This window comes from Tiliqua scincoides, chromosome 1, assembly GCF_035046505.1.
Source record: "Tiliqua scincoides isolate rTilSci1 chromosome 1, rTilSci1.hap2, whole genome shotgun sequence".
NCBI classification, from domain to species: domain Eukaryota; kingdom Metazoa; phylum Chordata; class Lepidosauria; order Squamata; family Scincidae; genus Tiliqua; species Tiliqua scincoides.
In genome coordinates this window covers 284851161-284863212 of record NC_089821.1, presented here as the reverse complement: position 1 = coordinate 284863212, position 12052 = coordinate 284851161, and positions in this window count along the sequence as shown.

The window sequence follows — 12052 nt, the reverse complement described above, 5'->3', positions numbered from 1 at the left end:
TTGAATACAGTCATCTGGACTAGTGGCATAGCTAGAGGGGGTGCAAAGCACTGAGTTTTGCAGGTTCCTGAATTTCCTGTGCAAGGGGGTCCTCCCCCTCCCTGTTGGAGCCACTCTCAGCAATGAGAGCAAAATGGAAGGGAACCCCCTCTAGCTATACTACTGATCTGGATAAGCCCCTAAAATGTGACTGCAAGCAGATACCTATTGTCCCCAACTTCAGCCCACCACAATCTCTTTGTATTTTCTTCCTGTCCTTTACTAGACAGCCCTATTGCTGGTATTCCTCCAAGGCTTTGGGGTATTAAGTTCTTTGTGAATCATCTCTCTTTGTCTCTTTAAAAGCTGATCATATCATTCTTAGCCCCCTCCTTCACTTTTCTTTGGCCTCTTTTGCCCTTTTTTGTGCATTCATCATTACGTTCTCACTGCAGAGCACCTACAGTGAAAGTCCCCGGGCCTGCAGCTCTGGCACAAGGCCACCCCCTCCCTGCAGAACACACCAAGTGCATCGGGAATCAGCCAAAAGGACAGCAATAAAAATAATAGAGCTGGCACCGTCTCCTCCTCCTCCGGCTTTGCCAGGGCTCCCTGATCACCATTTATTCATTGTTGTTAACAGGGATGGGGCCTCCTGGTCCCACTGCAGTGCTTGGAAAATGTTCCCTCTCTATGATGTTAGGCTTTTATCTCACTCGTGAGCCATCAGCTCCTTCTGTCATGAGTTTCATTGTTAATCTCTGTGAGCAGCCTAAAAGCTTGCCTTTTATTTTGCCTTCTGGAGGAAAGGGGGATCCTGGAGTTTCACAGATTCTTGCCCAGTGCCTATCACCTAAGTCAGCAGTTCTTGCAATACAGGACTGGGCATGTGTCTCTCTGAGGAACACCAAGGCTCTGTTTTGACTGGCTGAAGGAAGTCACTGAAGAATGATGAGGAAATATCTTCTATTCAGCCCTGCTCTGCTTGGATAAGAATACAGTGAGTTTTGTAATAAATCAGTAACACAGATGCACTTTATTTCTTCAAAGGGTGTACAATCAATGCACATAAGGAAGTAGCACTGTGGTGGCAGGCTACACTTCCAACTTACATGTGTTCATAGAACATCTAACTTCTAATATTATTCTGTTCTAATATAATTATATTCTATTCCTGCTTGAAGCAGAGGGGTTGGACTAGATGTCCTTGAAGACCCCCTTCCAACTCTATGATTCTGTGATTATAAGGAATGCTCATACAGCTGTGCAGGAGTGTTGAGTGGAGCCTACCCCCTGCCATTCATTGAACACACCGAATGCCTGCAAACAACTATGCAGTAGCATAACAAATGATAGTGTAGCCCATTGTCAAACTCAAAATGATGCCCCAGAAATTATGTCACGCCTGGACTTTCAAAAAAGTGAAAATGGGGGGAAATCCACCACCCAGCAGCTTGCCGCCCACTTGCTCTGCCCCCTCCCCCCAGGCTTCCTCCATATTAACACCTTATTGCAGGGCTTTTCAAACTGGGGCATTGCGACGCCCCGGCCTGTGGGCCCTGGCCTCTTCCCCCTTAAGGGGCAGGGCAGCCTGGAGGCAGGGAGGAGGCAGCAGCGCAATTCCCGGGATCGCGACGCTCAGGGGGCTGCAGGGGCTTTGGTGCACTTACCCAAGCCTCCTGCAGCATCCCTGGTTTGCGGGGAGCCCGGTGTGAACATTTGGCAGGGCTCCCCACAGCGGTGAAAGTGAAAGCGGAGCAATCACGCTCCACTTCCGCTTTACTTCCACTTTACTTTCACTGCTGTGGGGAGCCCTGCCAAAGCTTCTCACTGGGCTCCCCGCACCCTGGGGAGGCTGAAGGATGCTTAGGCAAGTGCACCAAGCCCCTGCAGCCCCCTGAGTGGTCCGATCCAGGGGATCGCACTGCTGCCTTCCACCCGCTCCCAAAAGCACTTACAGTGGCTCAAAGTTTCCATGAGAGTTTGAAAACCACTGCCTTATTGGTTCCTTGCTGTATCATAACAATACCTAATTGGCTCTCAGAACAATCAGTCTCATTGCTCAGTTTTGAGTTAAGAAAATCCCGTTTTTGTCACATAATGCAGTTGTGTTTTTATTTTCTGGTTACTTGGCTATAACTTTTGATAGAATAGAAATATTTTGATGTCATTTATTTCATTGCATTTTGCATTAAATTCCACATCAAATGGTGTATAACATAACGGCATTATTCGATAATACCAAGGTTTTCACAGTTTTTGCACTAGTGTCAGGCTCTGGTTGTTGCCCCCCTAAAGCGTGTTGCCTGGTATATTTGCTACCCCCTTAGCTATGCCACTGGAGCTACGAGTTCTCTTTTAAGATTGCAAAAACTGAGACAGGCAGACTTTGGAAAGACACCTTGAATAATCAATCTGACTTCTACACAAAAAACTTCCCATTCAGCGACTTTCCTGAATGTTTACTTGAATGTGTGAAATGGTCACCACACAACTTGGACAGTGATTTCTTTTCATCTCACTTTGCCTCAAACATAAGATTGTTCCATGTTTCCCCTTTCCCCAGGTGATAGCAAATTCCAGGGCACCATTTTCAGTCAGTTGTCTTAGATTGTGCTCAATATTTAAGTCTGTAATCATCTGCTTGTCTATGAATGTCCAGACTGAGCAGATGGAACCAAGGATGCATGGAAGCAGCACTAGATCCCAAACAACGTCAGGACAGCATCTCTTCATTCCAGGAGCCATTTTGCTTAGTCAAGCAATTCCGAGGTGTCTTTCTGAGGAAGACAGGAAAGCAGCTTCACGTTGTGGCTTTGGGAGTAAACATGACTAAGTTCTGCTCCCATCTCTGGGACAGGTAATACAAATATGCATTAACTGTACATCACTCAGTGCCCCATCACCTGATGACACAATTTTTTTTCCCAGCTTCCAAGCTGGCCAGTCAGGTAGATGCAAACCTTTTCAGTACCCACTAGCAATCAAAGACCATGAGTCACTCCCACTTTGTCCACCACATAGTGCCAGGCTATCCAGACACCTAGCCAGAGGGGTCTATTGTACTGAACCAAAGAGCATTAAAGTGGCAAAGCTCTTCCATGGCAGCAAGTCGCTCATTGAGCTACAAGCCAATGAGTGCCACCAATGTCATCAGGTGCTGGGGCCCTGAGTGATGTGCAGTTAATGCATATTTGTATTACCTGTCCCAGAGATGGGAGCAGAACTTAGTCATGTTTACTCCCAAAGCCACAACGTGAAGCTGCTTTCCTGTCTTCCTCACAAAGCTCAGAGAATCCACAGCTCTGCCTCTTAGGCCATACTATGCAGTCCACCATTCTCTCCTCCCCATTGGCCTGGCCAGTTCCTTCATCAAGACTTTCCTCTTGAGTTTAGCTTTGCTCCCTTTCTATGCAGTTGCACTCTCAGAGAAGGCAGCTAACAGTGCAATGAGTCAAGGTGGGTACCTCTCCCTTCAACCCTTCCTCCCCTCCCCCTCCCTGTCCATGCAAGATTGATAATGAAACCGATACCTTTCGCCAGCGTAATTTTCATATTTAATGAGCGTGACTCAGAAACTATTACATTAATTAGTCAAATCCCACAAACCGTTAATAGTGCATGCTGTAATTAATATTGTATTCAATTAAAAGCTGACCCATTTCAGGTGGTTTCCCCACGTTTGGGGGGAGGGACTCTTTGGAAACAGCGTATGTTGTAATGCCCGGGGCCAATCCGTTCCCTTTTCTAGCAGTGGGTGAATGGTTCTCCATTTTGCTTCTGTAATTCTTTTCTCCGTGAACATATGCTGGGTTCTTTCCCTCCCCATCTCCAATCGAGGCTGCTCTCGCTATCCGGACAACCTGCTTGCTGTGATTTATGGGGCAGCCCAGCTCTGGGCTCATAGACTGGAAAATTTCCAGTTTACACAAGAATTCCCTGAAAAATGAGCTTGGCTAATTTATTTCTTTCATTAACGAGTTCTAACTGTGAGATAATCTTGCTGGAACCCCTTTCTCCCCCTTTGTAAACCAAAGCCCTTTTTGCACTGCGCCTTCCCCCACCACCGTCATCATATACTCAGGCCTCACTCGTGCAGTTTCAAACAAATCAGTGCAGGAATAACACTTTCTTTACAAGCAGCCACGTTGCAACAGACTTGTCCTGGTCACGGTTCCATCTAAATGGAAGCTTTACGTTTTGGACTTGGGCCTTTCCTATGTGCAGTCTCTGCAGGCGGGAAACTCCCATCATCAAGATGAGTAGCTGCAGGTAAAGCAAACCTCTTTCACTCAGCCTCAAGCCTTTCTATCTGTAATATGGGGATAATCATACTGACCTACATCACATGGTCTTGTAAAGGTTACTGAGATGGCATATGTCCATATGTGTTCAACACTCAAAAAGCTGATTAGTAGTAGACTTGTGAGATTTTTATGATCTTTACCGGGCATTTAGAAGGAAGAGGCTCCAGACTTTATGCAACACCTCTTTAAGCCCATAGTGCATATACGGTAATCAAGACAGATGCATAATCTAAAACTGCTATTCTAAGTTTTCAGCATGTCTGCACATGTACATAGCATAAAAACACAGTGTCTAACTTCTGACAGGGAAAATTTGACTTAAACTTTTCTTTCTCTTTCTTTTTTAAAATAAAAAAATTGAAAATTTTCAATTTTCCACTAAAATGGAGTGTTGGAAGAGTTAGAATAAACAAAAGGAAATATTTATATACCTAGCGTGTAATTAATCTGTGTAACTCCTTGCCACATGACATAGTGATGGCATCTGGCCTAGATGCCTTTGAAACAGGATTGGAAAGATGTATGGAGGAAAAGTCCATCACAGGTTACAAGCCATGATAGGTATGTGCAAGCTCCTGATTTTAAAAGTAGGCTACATCCAAATCCCTGATGCAAGGGAGTGGCAACAGGATGCAGGTATTTTGTTGTCTTGTGTGCTCCCTGAGGTATCTGGTGGGCCACTGTGAGATACGGGAAGCTGAACTAAATGGCCTCTAAATGAATTCTAAATGGATTTTAGGAATGGGTTAAGTCAGAATGCCAGATGTAGGGGAGAGCACCAGGATGAGGTCTCTTGTTATCTGGTGTGCTCCCTGGGGCAGTTGGTGGGCCGCTGTGAGATACAGGAAGCTGGACTAGATGGGCCTATGGCCTGATCCAGTGGGGCTGTTCTTATGTTCTTATGCCTCATCCAGCAGGACTCCTCTTATGGCATACATAGTTCCTCCCTTCCTTTTGTCCTCACATCAATTCTATGAAGTAGCTGAGGCCAAGAGATAGTGACTGGCTGAAGGTCACCCAGGAAGCTGCATGACTGAGTAGGGATTTAAGCCTGGATCTTCCAGGTCTAAGTTCAACTTTTGAACGACTACACACCATAGAGTTACACCTGATCAGTTTTTCTAGCATTCAGTGGGTAAATGTCTGCATCCCATATGCACTCCTTGTTTCTATGATTATTCTCTACCTTTGTGCCCAAATAAAATTATTTTATTTTATTTGAATGAAATGCCTTTATATCCCACTCTTCTGTCATGGCCACTAGCAGGGGTCAGCAGCTGCTGAAGACCTCATGCCCTCAGAAAGACTGGTTCCCAAGACTACCTCTGTGCCCACAGTCTTTGTGCAGTGGTGACAGAGTGATTCTGAGAGCCCACCCTGTTAAGAAGGTTCTCATGCAGGACAGTTTGCTGAGAGCCTTGAAACCTGGAGCTGGCCCTGCGTGAGACACTTGAGGCAGCTCACAACTGATCAATGTAACCAATAAAAAACAATGTTAAACAACTTTGGGCGCAATCCTAACCCCTTATGTCAGTGCTTTCCAGCACTGGCATAGTGGTGCCAATGGGGCATGTGCTGCATCCTGCAGTTGGGTGTTACTCACAGAGGCCTCCTCAAAGTAAGGGAATGTTTATTCCGAGGGAATGTACCTCGGAGCTGCATTGCCCCTATGTCAGTGCTGGAAAGTGGGTTAGGAATGCATCCTTAGCCAACTTAGGGCGCAATCCTGAGGACGACTTCGGCTGGTGCAAATTCCTTGTGCCAGCTGAAGAGTGCCGCAAAGTGCCATAAAGCACTTTCACACTGACGCTGGAGGAGGGAGTCTGGTGCACAGACATGTGCCATCCTCCAGAGGCTCTGACGCAAGCTCCATTTAGTAAGCCGTGCTGGCCAAGTCAGGCTGGGGCAGGGGTTAGGGGGAGGCGGGCAGAGGGTGGGAAGGAGCTTTTCGGGGCAGGCGAGAGTGGGTGGCTGGTGAGCAGGGGGTGGGGCCAGGATCCGGCACTTATGCCAGATCTTATCACTGGTTCCAGGCAGCCTGGAGCAATTCCAGGCTGCTAGGATTTGTGTCACCCCTTGAGATGGCGCAGATCCAAGTAGCCCCATTGGGTCAGCTGCAGTATTATCTGGGATAAGGGGAAGGAATTCTGTTTGCCCTAGGCTGAGCCACAACTGGCCCCAACCCTGCTCTGGATGTGGGGCAGGCCTCCTGGCCTGCCTGCGCCACGGCAGGTTAGGATTGGGCAGTTAGAATCCTAGAAATCAGAATTGAAAGAGACTGTGATTCATTGTTTTTGCTGCAACATAATGGTATGGCTACCCCTCTACAATGTGAATTAAAGGTGTTTAATATATCAGAGCCATTGGGTACAATATTAACTGTCCAGTTTTCCTGCTTTGTATGAAAAAGGTGGAAGTGACATCTTTAAAAACAAAAATGAACTGTTCAGGGAAGGGACCCAAATATTACTGAGTAGGCCATGCTCACAGATACTCCTGGGCTCTGTTTCTGGGGACAGAGATGGGGGGTTTGCTCCATTTTGAATAAGATGGAAGCAAAGCATTTAGCTCCTTGCCAATGTTTTCAGTATTTGTCTTTGGATATGTATGCCAGGTTTTTTTTTTTCATACATACTCACTATAGTTAAGAGGACCAGAACCAATATACTCCCTTTTATACATTACTTTCCCTAAAGCTTCGTAATGACCTCTCTTTGATTTGTTAATATTGGTTGGCAACCTTCAGTCTCTTTTTAGACTGACTATTAGACTATTGTGTAAGCCTACACAAGCCTATTGTGTAAGCCTACAGCACCTGGTATTCCCAAGAGGTCTCCCATCCAAGTACTAACCAGGCCTGACCCTGGTTAGCTTCCAAAATCAGACAAGATCAGGCATGTGCAGGGTAACACTGTAATCCTAATTCATGGTATTTTAATCACTCACTTCTAAGGAGCTCGTGAGTATGGAGTACCATGGTTGCCTTCTGTCTTCACAACAACCCTATGAGGTTGATTATATGATTGAACCAGTCTTCCTATGAGCAACGTGGCTGTGTAGTCATTTTAATCAAGATCTCCATCATCCACCACTCTAGCCACAAAACCAAACTACCTCTCACACATGATTTCTCCAAGGAAACATCAAATACAAAAAGATGTAAGTCAGCATTTTATTTTAATGATAGCATGCCACACACTCCTGTTTAATTTAGCATCTGCTTTGACCCAAAGGCCCTTCTTTGGATCATTGCCTTCTAAACAGCTCTCACCTCGTGTCAGTCCCTGGGTGGTGTTATTTTCCCCTAAATTGTACATCCGTTATCCATTTATATTAAAGCTTTAGCACTGCCAACTCCTGAACCAGCCCATTCAGCTGTTCCTTTAACTGCAGCTTGAGGTACAAACATTAGTAGGTGATAACATTTATGGTATAAGGAGCTTCACCTGCTAATTTCTGCTGGCAATACTGCTGTTAAAAGTACAAGAGCAATGACCCGGTCAGTTCTTTTGCCTGCTTAGTTGGGAACTTCATTAAGGCACTCTGGAAAAAAGGATAAATATTGGGGTGTCATGTAGATAATATCTCCTTATGACATATATAACAAATAAAAGAATTATGCTGTTCATTGCCTAATGGTAGAATACTCCAAGACCTCTAATTAGCCTGCATGAAACAAGGAGTCATTTAAAGTCCATGATGTACTGCCAAAGATGAGAGGTCACTTTCCACATAAGCTGTTCGTAGTTCTTGGGAATATGATGTTAAAGTCTCCATTGACTTCCCAAATACTTGGTTGCTTGGGTCAACAATGACCAGCAACTCGGTGATATCAAAGCAGCTAAACCAATGGAGATGAGAGCTATAAGCTTTTGCTAATACAGGATCACTGTAATATCAGTGCAGATCAGTCAGCAGCATTAATAAAGAGCATTAGTAAGCACAGGCAGAAAGTAAAATAGCACATCCTTAATTGCACAGGAGAAGGCTGTTTGAACAGTAGTGTCTGAACCCGACACTATATCACACATTTCTATTCCTAGGAAATCAGTTACACCTGGGTGTTACTATCTATTTTTCTTGCTCCACATGGCTTTATAGTAACTACCTTTATCATCTCTGTGGTGACTTAGGAAGACATTTTGCACTATGAAATTTTTTAGCAGAGTTTTAAAAAAATCTGGGAGACATGAGGGTTTTATGGATTACTGGGACACACATTATGTATACTGTTTCACAAAGCCTCCTCACATACATAGACAAATATAAGAACATATGCTCTCATTCATGGATGTGTGAACATGGGGCATTCACAAGGCATATATTCCTTTTATATGTGGGTTGACCTTCTGTTCATTTTAGGTGAGTTATACTTAGGTAGATCAATGTCAAAGGAGAAGCTGTGACTGGAATGAATAACACACTCCCTTCTCTCCTATTTTCTGGAACTGTAGGAAAGTCCCTTAAGTAACAAGGTGGCACAATATACCTAATTTAAAGGTACAGATATATTAACAAAGTGGGGGAAGACAGGAAGCAAGTAAATCTCTTCCAGTATTTACAGTGGTTTTCTTTTTAAAGCATCAAGAGAATGGCTGTTTTTAATTTAAAATTGTCAAGGAACCGACAAACTTAACAGGGAAAAAAAATTGTTTTTCAAGAATGGATCTTTATGTCTTGTTTTAGCTAAAAGTGTTTCCACTCCAAAATCCAGGCATAAAGGGTCAGTGGAAGGGCTATCACCCAACATCTTCTCCCCATGTACCGATTGGTTTGTTCTGTGCTGGAACCTCTGAGGTAAATTTCATATCCAAAATTATGACTGTCCAGTGTTCAGACTTAACAGTATTCCAAAGTTTCAAGTGTACCAAATGACAATCTTATGGATGAATTGAAAGTATTTTAACCACTTGAGGGTGCCCTTCTTCCCTCCCATTTCTAGACAGAGAACTATAAGTAGGGACATGTCCAGAAATAGATTTTTTTCCTTTGCTTCATTTTGGTGGTCATTGTGTTGACTCATTTCAAGAATTTTCTTTGTTTTGTTCCCAATTCCAGAAGTTGCTTCATTTCAATTTTGGTTCATTTTTGAATGGTTTCCCACTTATTTTATCCCATTGATGTAATCCAAATAGGTGCTGGGGTTTTTGCTTTGGGGAGGGATAGCATTATAGTGTAAAAATTTTAAAATCTTGCTCGTGGCTCTGCCATGTATTTTTGTGGCCAATTTGTGTGAAATTCATAAGAAATGTAGAGGTGCCCCCACACTGTATCATTGAAAAGTTTTAGAAAAATAGGTGCAGCGGTTCAGGAGTTATCCATAAAAATAGTATTACAGGGTCGAGGCTATTATTTTGTTTTCTACTCAGTTTGCACCCAAGTCAGCAGAAATGATGATGGAAAGTTCCCTGCAAAACTTTAGAAAAAGAAGCATAGGAGTCCCCAAAGAAATCCATATTGAATGGTACCAAGGAATACCTCTTTGTACTGGAGTTTTAAGTAGTGAGTCAAAGCAAAACTATCACAGACACCAAGATGAGGAATGGTCTGAGGTGATTAAGTTACCCAGGAGTAGACACCATTGACTACAATGGTACTTACTTCTGAGCAGATATGCACATAATTGGGTTCTAAGAAAAACAGAATCACATGCATATGAAACAAGGAAATTGGATGAGAAGGAATGGATAATTCAGAAAAAATGAACTGGAATGGAATGTACTGTGTTGATTTAAACCAGCGTTACTCAACATTTGTCCCCGCTGTACCACTTCAAAAGGTCCACTTATTGGATGTACCGCTAGAAGAAACTGGCAATGATGTTTCAATGATGTTGGGAGGCCAGACGCAATGTACAAACACTAGTAAGATGCTCAGGGCTCTTGGAGGCCTTTTTCAAATGTGCAAAAGGGGTATGCTAGAGGTCTGTCCACCAAGCTGAGCCTCCTATTGCTGTTTGTCATGTTGCATTGCTGGTCTTGCTGCAAGGCAGTGGGGGTCTGGAGCCCCATGCATATCACAAGACACCACTTCAAGTATTACCAGTGCTACAAGTACCGCTGGTTGAGAAACACGGATTTAAACTTGTACGGTCTGAGCAGCCAGGGCTGTCATTGCTAGCTGCTCAGTCAAGGGCACGGCTGTCAGCGAGGGAGAGGCATCCAGGATGAAGACTGAGGGCCATGCTCAGGAATACAAAGAGGAGCACAAGCAGCCTCAGAGGTGACCAGGGGAGGAGATAAACCATCGGGCTCCCACCATTGACTGCTTACCTAGAGCTACTAAGCCTGTCTCTCAGGCCTGATTATTTGTCTATATACTATGGTAGTCCAACATGCGGCCTGCGGGTTGCATGCAACCCTTGAGGCTCTTCTTGGTGGCCCCTGTAAGCCTGGCTGGTCATCACGCTTTGTGAACTTTTAGTTGAAAAGCAGTATATAAATACTGTTATTATTATTATCATCATGTTATCACCAATTACTTCCAGGTTGGGGTCACACAAACGTCATGTGCCCCCCCCATTGCCCATTGTTGGACTGCCCTAGTCTATATGTACGTAATTACCCTCCACGTAATTACCCTCTAGTAATTACTATATGTACGTAAAAACCCTCCACGCGCAGGGCCAGTTAGGCAGGCGGAGATCAGGGGTCTCAATGCATGGATGAGATGGTGGTGTAGGGAGGAGGGGTTTAGATTCGTTAGGCACTGGGGAACGTTTTGGGACAAGCGGGGCCTGTACAAGAGGGACGGGCTCCACTTGAACCAGAATGGAACCAGACTGCTGGCGCATAACATTAAAAAGGTGGCAGAGCAGCTTTTAAACTGATCCCTGGGGGAAGGCCGACAGGAGCCGAGGGGCATCCAGTTCGGGATGGGGAGGTTAGAGAACAACAAGACAAAGGCAGAGTAGGAGAAGAAATTGGGAAAGGTAGCGTGATGGGATGTGATAGACGGTTTGGCACAATGAGAGGATGCGGGGACAAAGGAGCGAATAAGCAGCCCATCCTAGGGCATTCCGTGTACAAATGCTTTTATGCGAATGCCCGAAGTCTACGAGCAAAGGTAGGAGAACTGCAATGTCTGGTGACAAGGGAAAACATTGACATAGTGGGCATAACGGAAACCTGGTGGAATGCGGAGAATCAGTGGGATACCGCAATCCCGGGCTATAAACTCTACAGGAGGGACAGGCAGGGGCGTGCTGGAGGTGGGGTGGCCGTTTATGTTAAGGAAGGGATAGAATCCAGCAAAGTAGAGATTGAAGGTGGGTCCGACTCCACCGTAGAATCTCTGTGGGTTAAATTACCAGGCTTGTGCAGCGATGTAATACTGGGGGCGTGCTATCGTCCTCCAGACCAGAAATTGGATGGGGACCTTGAAATGAGGAAACAGATCAGGGAGGTGACAAGGAGGGACAGGGTTCTAATCATGGGGGACTTCAATTATCCTCATATTGACTGGGTCAATTTGTGTTCTGGTCACGATAAGGAAACCGGATTTCTTGACGTGCTAAATGACTGTGGCTTAGATCAGCTAGTCACGGAGCCCACCAGAGCACAGGTGACTCTGGATTTAATTTTGTGCGGTACGCAGGACCTGGTTAGAGATGTAAACGTTACTGAGCCATTGGGGAACAGTGATCATGCTGCGATCCGTTTTGACGTGCACGTTGGGGGAAGAATACCAGGCAAATCTCTAACAAAAACCCTTGACTTCCGACGGGCGGACTTCCCTCAAATGAGGAGGCTGGTTAGAAGGAGGTT